Source organism: Crocodylus porosus, unplaced genomic scaffold (genome assembly GCF_001723895.1).
Source record: "Crocodylus porosus isolate Cpor-Errol unplaced genomic scaffold, CroPor_comp1, whole genome shotgun sequence".
Lineage (NCBI taxonomy): Eukaryota > Metazoa > Chordata > Crocodylia > Crocodylidae > Crocodylus > Crocodylus porosus.
The window spans coordinates 13,864,350-13,871,293 of record NW_017728924.1 but is presented as its reverse complement, the minus strand read 5'-3'; the positions used below and the strand labels follow the sequence as shown (position 1 = coordinate 13,871,293).

Here is a 6,944-nt window from a genome sequence, read left to right as displayed (position 1 = left end):
AAGAAGCTGTACTTTATAAATACTTTACTAAATATATCCTAAAACAGAACAGAATTATTATACACCCTCCACATATATGCACACAATAAAACAAAAAGTGAAAATTGACTGACAGTACTAATCTTTCTAAATGGATGTTTTAATTAAATATATATTTTCCTGATGGCATCATGCCTGGACTCGGTGCTCCAGATTGGCTTCCCAAGTGCTCCATCCTGTTTATGGCCCTGACCTATCAGTGGGTTAGGCTCAATTTGTCTGTGACATATTCTCTTGACCTGTCACAGCAGCTGCTGTAGTTGACGGAGAGAATGCTTCAGCTGTTTTAACCTGCATGTGAGCTTACATGGCCATCAAATTCTCAGTGAGAGGAACCTTCTCTCCTCTAAACAGTAGCATGTGGCTCTTATTATGACTTGAGTTGGGAAATGAGAATCGGTAAAAGAGCTATTAAGGCACAGGAAAACTTTTTTGTATTTAGAGGGTCATTATCATCATTATCATCATAATTAATAATATGGAGACCAGAGAACAAACAAATAGATCAGCCAGTCTGATGCATACCAATGAACTGAGTTGTTTCTAAACATACGTGCTTCTTAGATTTCTCACTAAAACACTGAGAATGCTTCTCTGTCCTCAGGAAACAGACCAGGTCTGAGTTTTGCCTAATTAAATACAAGCCTTGTCCCAGTTTAAAAAAAATATGGTTTTTAATAGGTGGTAGTCTTCCAAGGTGCGGTGTTGGTTGGAGTTTGTTATGTAAGAAGTGCACAGCCACCTTATCAGTGTCCGAAGCCAACACTCCAGCTATTAACCCTCCTAAATCTATTGTACTCAATGAGAACCCAGTAGCTACCTGTTCTTTACACTTCCAGTTGCTAACTCCTCTGCTCTTTACACGTTTCTTGCTGTAGAAGCCCTTTCATGACATCCAGTGACAAACTGACTTTCCTCATTTCTCCAGCTTCCAAGTCCTGATAGGCTTCTCCTTAGAATAAGACCACCCCAGCAACCTGATATTGCAGAGTACCTTCAACTGCCCTTGCGATCAGGTCCTTGATGCTGAATACCTCTGCCAAACAGAAGCCCCTACTACTCTTCTTGACTTCGGATGAGAAATAATCATTGTGAGTAAATGACCTCTTAGGTGCTTTAGTATTTAAAAAAGAAAAGAAAAACAGAATAGGGGGAAAAAACTCACAGTCGGATGTGAACATGTGCCAAACTGTACTAAATAGATGTATTTCTTGCATTTCTTCATAAAGCACTGGAATCTCTTTAAGGTTCATATTTCTTTTTTGCATGAAGAATTACTGATGTGGTCTCTCTGCTTGCAGGAAATGATGTGAATTTTGTATAAAGTAGCTAATGAGTCTGCGTTGTCTATATCACATAACATCTCCATACCATGTAGCCATATACCGGGCAATGTTAAGTGTCTCTGCATTTATCTTCAAAAGATGCCATAACCTTCAAAGACACTTAGCATAAATTATTCCAAATTTGTGGATTTTGTCTTTATAGCTAGAGTCAGCTGTTCAATATAATAAGGGAAATGCATAGTTTTTGCAGAGGTTTTTCTGTATGGTTTGGGTTTCTGTTGGGATGTATGCAGTGCCTATTAATTTTATTTGTGTTTGTATTTTTAATGAGCTTTTTCTTAACTTTAGAAACTCATTTATGAGATTGAAATAATACAAAAACCGGATTTTAATGATACCTCAAGGAGATTGGACCTCATGCAGACCTGGCTACCTGACCCATGGAAAAAGCCAGGTAAAATATAACTACGGAGAATAGCAGTGGGGTAGCTGATACATTTTTATTTCTGTTTTCTTACATGCTTTTGTCTGTACCTAAAATTGAAATCATCTTGCCTTGTTATTTGTATGAGGATAGAGAGCAGATCTTTACAGTAAAATACATCATATTAAAATATAATTTTGATTTCTCAGTTAGTTTCCCTGTAGAGAAGTTACTACTGTGGTTCTGACAATCCAGCAGGCCTTTTTCTTTTTATAATGGCAGGTCAGCACAGTTCCCTTTTTGATTTAGAAAACTGGATTTGAATCTTTGTAACCATTATGCTAAACCAATTTTTTAATACAGAAGAACATGGAGGTACAAAGCCCTTTTTGTTCTCCAGTTGCTAACTCCTCTGCTCAGCGTCTATACCAGGGGTGGGCAAAATGCAGCCCGTGGGGCAGATGCAGCCTGCCAGCCCATTCTATCCGGCCCATGGGACCCCTGAAAAATTTAGAAGATTAATATTTATCTGCCCCTGGCTGTCTGTCACATGGTCCTCAATGGCTTCCCAAAATTTAGTATGCGGCCCTCCACCCGAAATAATTGCCTGCCCCTGGTCTATACAGTATACAAGATTATAGCTATGTCTAAACTATGAGTACTTGACCAGTAGGTGAATACGATGCATTATGCTATGAAAGTACTTCTAGCGTGAGTGTAGAATATACTGGCAAAGTTGGGCTTCGTGCTGGTATAGTAAAAGCCACACCTCACAAGCGAAACAACCTATACCAAAACAGTACATTTCTGTAGGGATAGCTGTATGAGCATTAGGGGCTTCTGTTGGTTCAGCCATTGGTCTGGGAGCTCACTTTTCTTTTTATGACTGACTAACACAGTTTTATAGCAGCTGAAATCTAAAGTGTAGACTAGAAACATTTTAGTTATTACTCCAACTGCTGCCAGTAAGTAAATGAATATTTTGGGGTTGGCAAATAATTTATGGAGGGAGATGTCATGGATGTGATCTTTTACCTTTGCCATAAAACTAGGCAATGCACAGAGGATTATTTTTAGGCCTATAGGCTGGGGACTCAGTTTTACGGGGGTCAGTGATTCATGGTACATGCCTGTTTTCCTTTCATCAGGGCTCAGAGTTAATCAGCAAAAAGCTATATTTCTCTATGGTTCTCTATAGTCAATCACTGGTGGTTCTCTAGTATCAGCATAAGATGGTTTGGAAAGGTCTGAGTCTTTTGTTTCTAACTTTTCCAAAACAAAAGTTAACTATTGCTTCAACCTCTGTAGAAGTTAATGATATTTGCCATTCTGATCAGCTGGGAGATTCTACTTAGTTGGATGCTGAAGCATTTTAATGGAGACTTGGACAGTGGAAAAGAACTACTTAACTATCACCTTACTAGCTGCAGAATGAATAGTGGGAAGTTTATTTGGAAGACTGAAAGGCAGATGAAAGAGTACAGTGCTTGGGCTGAGGCTGATTAGAGGTTTTTCTCATAGCATGGTTGCTTGCCATGTTTTGCTTAGCCTTTGCAGAAGGCTTGTGGATGGAGGGATGTGTTGAGTTGGGGAATTTTCTGAACATTTAGAACAGCCAGAGTAGACCTCTATTGACCACTGCAACTTCTCAAGGGAAGAGCCTGGGATGCATTGTGCTCATACTTTTGTGACCAGTGCAACTGCCGTAGTATGTATCTTCTGTCATGCTTAAGATTAGCCTGCCTATATGTGAGATATTTGGGTATTTCAGTAAGCAATACAGAGAGAAATGTGTGGCAAGATTCATGGGGAAAAGTATGAGCCTGTTAGTATGAAATATGTATGGAAAGCTGGCTATAGAATGCCTGCCATAGTAGGAAATAGGTGCTTATCTTAATCGGCAAGGAGTAGGTGGAAACCTACTTGTGAAGTATGGGTCTACCTTAGTATGAGATGTAATGGCATTTTAAACTAGTGCATGTTTGGCATGTATAATAGCATAAATAAGTATGCATTGGAGAGAGGCATTTTCAGTGATATACACAACCATGGGTACAAAGATATGTAAATATACTGGTTTAATAAATACAGTAGCCACAACTACTTTAATATGTAACTTTTAAGGTACTGAAACTATCAACATAATAACTTGAAATTAGCCAAGAACATACAGAGTGAAAACCTGAACAATTTGGGAGTTTAAAGATCACAACTGTGTAAGCAGGATGTCCAAAACTGTTCTCTGCATCTTGAGGAGTGAGAGTCCTGGTCATATGGGGATCTCACCCAGTGTTCAGTACTTTTCTTTATTGTTCTTACTGTGGTAGAAGTTACAGAAATATTCTCCAACTTAAAAAACTGAGAAAGTTAGAAATTGGGAGAGTTGTTTGTTGGTTACAGACATGGGTTGATCCATTAGTGAAGAGAGCTCATTTCACCCATGCCACACTGCTGGAAGGGATGTGGCTGCTGTCCCTTGCTGTGATCCTGGATGCCAGTGAACTTTGAGCAGCTCCAGCTGGAGCTCTGTGTATACTATGATCTCTGAGCTCACCAACATGTGGGCTGTCCAGAGTTCCTTCTTTTAAGCAGTTCTGGAGACTGCTGCTCTTTCTCTCCTTTCTCCTTTTCCCCCACCCTTACTGAAGTCAGCAGCAGGGAAAGGAGAAGACAGGATGAGCTGTGACAGTGACAGCATGGAGCCTCCAAAACTAACTGAAAGCAGGGGCTGCATGTTGCTGGCTGGGGAGCATGGGAGAAGTAGGGAGGGGAAGAGTAGAGAGCAGTAAGCTCCAGAGCTGCTTGAAAGCAGGAACTCTGGGTAGAGCCTGTGCCCAGCAGGACATGCACATGTGGGCACAGCCAAAGAGGGGTGTGGCTGCACCACCACACTAGCTCTGGATGCGCCCCTGGTCAGAGACCGAGGGAGTACAAAGGCTTGCCTACTGCTCTATAAAAAAAAAAAAATTAGTTCTTCTTCTTCATGCATTTCTATCTTTATTGAACCTGATGAAAACTACTATCCTGGGGCATGGAATGGAATAGGGCCTGTTTCTGAGCCCTCTTGCACTGAAAGATGTGTCCTACCTTGTAGATGTTTCAGAGGCAGAAGACAGGTTAGGGATGCATGGTCCTTATGGGTCCTTGACCACCAAGATACTATGTTCTGTAGGTGGACTGTTTGCCACAGCCTCAAGCTTATCAGCTTTGCCTGTGTGGCCTTTTCCTGCCCTCCCTTCTCAAACACTGTTTACCCTTGCTACCACATATTCCTTTTCCTCTCTGATGTTCTCAAGAGGTCTCTAAACATATGTCATCTTCTCAGTCCCTTTTCCCCCAACATAGCTTAATCAAGCATTTAGGTAATGATAGTACCTCTGTCCTTTGTCTTCACAAGGTCATAAGGTAAAGAGCAAGTAGTTGCTGTTCAAATTGTGGTCTTCATGCCATCAATGATAACATACTACTTTCTGCTTGATTTTAGAATTCCATTCCCATCGGCTCTTCCCAGTCTTGGGTGAGCTTGGAGATGGTGAGATGTGTTCAAAATATATCCCCTTTGAGATGACATTTGGAGCTCTGGTGTGAGGAGAATTGCTAGTAGTGGCTGCAGACTGCTATTAAAATGAAAAGGAGAAACAGCAGAGGCAAGTAATAACTAGGGATTTTCTCTGTTAAAAGATCCAAAATTCTCTAATTAAAAAAACCCCAAATCCACATTTTCCATGATTAAAATGAAAAGCCGCTATCTCTCTCTCTCTCTCTCTCTCTCTCTCTCTCTCTCTGTGTATATATATGTATATGTGTGTGTGTGTGTATGTGTGTGTGTGTGTATATATATATATATAGATAGATAGATAGATATAGATATGTCTGTATATAGATATGTATGGGTGTGTGTATGTATGTATGCGTGTGTGTATATATACACATCAGCTGAACACAATGTTTTATAGATATATTTACAACTTAAAAGCAGTTTGGAAGCCTACCAGTGCCTCAATCATTATAATAAAATAAATTATAAATATCTATATATTTTGGCATTTGATTCTGTTTTATTTATCATGGAAAATCAGAGCTCCTGCTGCCCCCTTTGTTCACCAGGACATGGGTCCAGTTATGGCTGCCGTCTTGCTGCTTTGTGGTGCTGAGCAGCCCTGATAGGCTGGTGCCCCTCAATCCCAACCTGCAGCCTCTGCTTACCCCCAACTCGCTGCCAACCTACTGCCCCAAGTTGCCCACCCACACACCCCTGCCCTACCCCCAGCCAGCTCTTCCTGCAGACCCTCCCACAGCTCTGGCAGTGTCACTTCCACTCGCTTGCTCTGGCCCAGCCTGCCCTACTGGCTCTCCCTGCAGCCGCCTCCCGCCCTGGCAGCATGACCCACAACCAACCACCATGGCGCCACCCCCTCCCCCAGTCCTGCCAGTACCCCTCATTCCCAACCCGCAACCCCCTGTTCTCCCCAGCCCTGCCAGAGGGGGCCTCCAGCTGCCCTCTGCCCCCAGACTCCAGTGCTCCAGTGTCTGAGGCAGGTGGTAGGTGTGTGGGGCTTTCCAGAGCTTGGTACCTGCCCCAGTGGTGCAGGGCTGGTCCAGGCACAACTCTGCACTTCTGCCACCCCCGCTGCAACCAGTTGGGCAGGGGGTGCTTCACCTTGGCAGCTACGGTGGTACAGCTGGCATATGGGGCTCCTGGTGGTGGTGGCAGTAATGGCAGCACCAAGTCTGTTTGCCCCACTCTGCCCTCCCATGCTGGGTCCTGCCGGCTGGGCCCCGAAGGTGAATCATACTTGGTGCTGGTCCAGCCAGGCTGCAGCCCTGCACCCCACTGTTGGCATAGAAATCTGAGGGGGCACATGGCCCTCTATATCCCTTGATGTGTCGCCAGTGGGCATGTTCAGACTGTTCTCAGACAGTTTCTAAGTTGTCATTGAAGCAGCAGATGCAACTGCTGTTTTTCATTTAAGATCTGGTGGTTGTAGAAGAGAGTAAAACTTGTTTTGAACAGTTGTGGTCCTCAGCTCAAACACAGGTGCATGTTACTGCCCAAATTAGCGGTTCAGGTGAGGCCACATAGAAATTTGAACTCTACATGACATAGCTGTATATTGTTTTGAGTAGAGGAGTCTGTGGGAGAAACAACACAGCAGCGGACAGAAAGTGTAAAGAACCGAACATAGGCTGAACAA

General features: G+C 42.8%; 1 long non-coding RNA gene across 1 annotated transcript; it reads left to right on the top strand.

The window, feature by feature from the left end:
- The first annotated feature begins 938 nt into the window (after nucleotides 1-938).
- Nucleotides 939-5,438, top strand: LOC109313760. Its single transcript, XR_002102140.1, has 3 exons — nucleotides 939-1,130; nucleotides 1,674-1,779; nucleotides 5,234-5,438. It is a non-coding gene; the product is annotated as an uncharacterized LOC109313760 (long non-coding RNA).
- The last annotated feature ends 1,506 nt before the right edge of the window (nucleotides 5,439-6,944 follow it).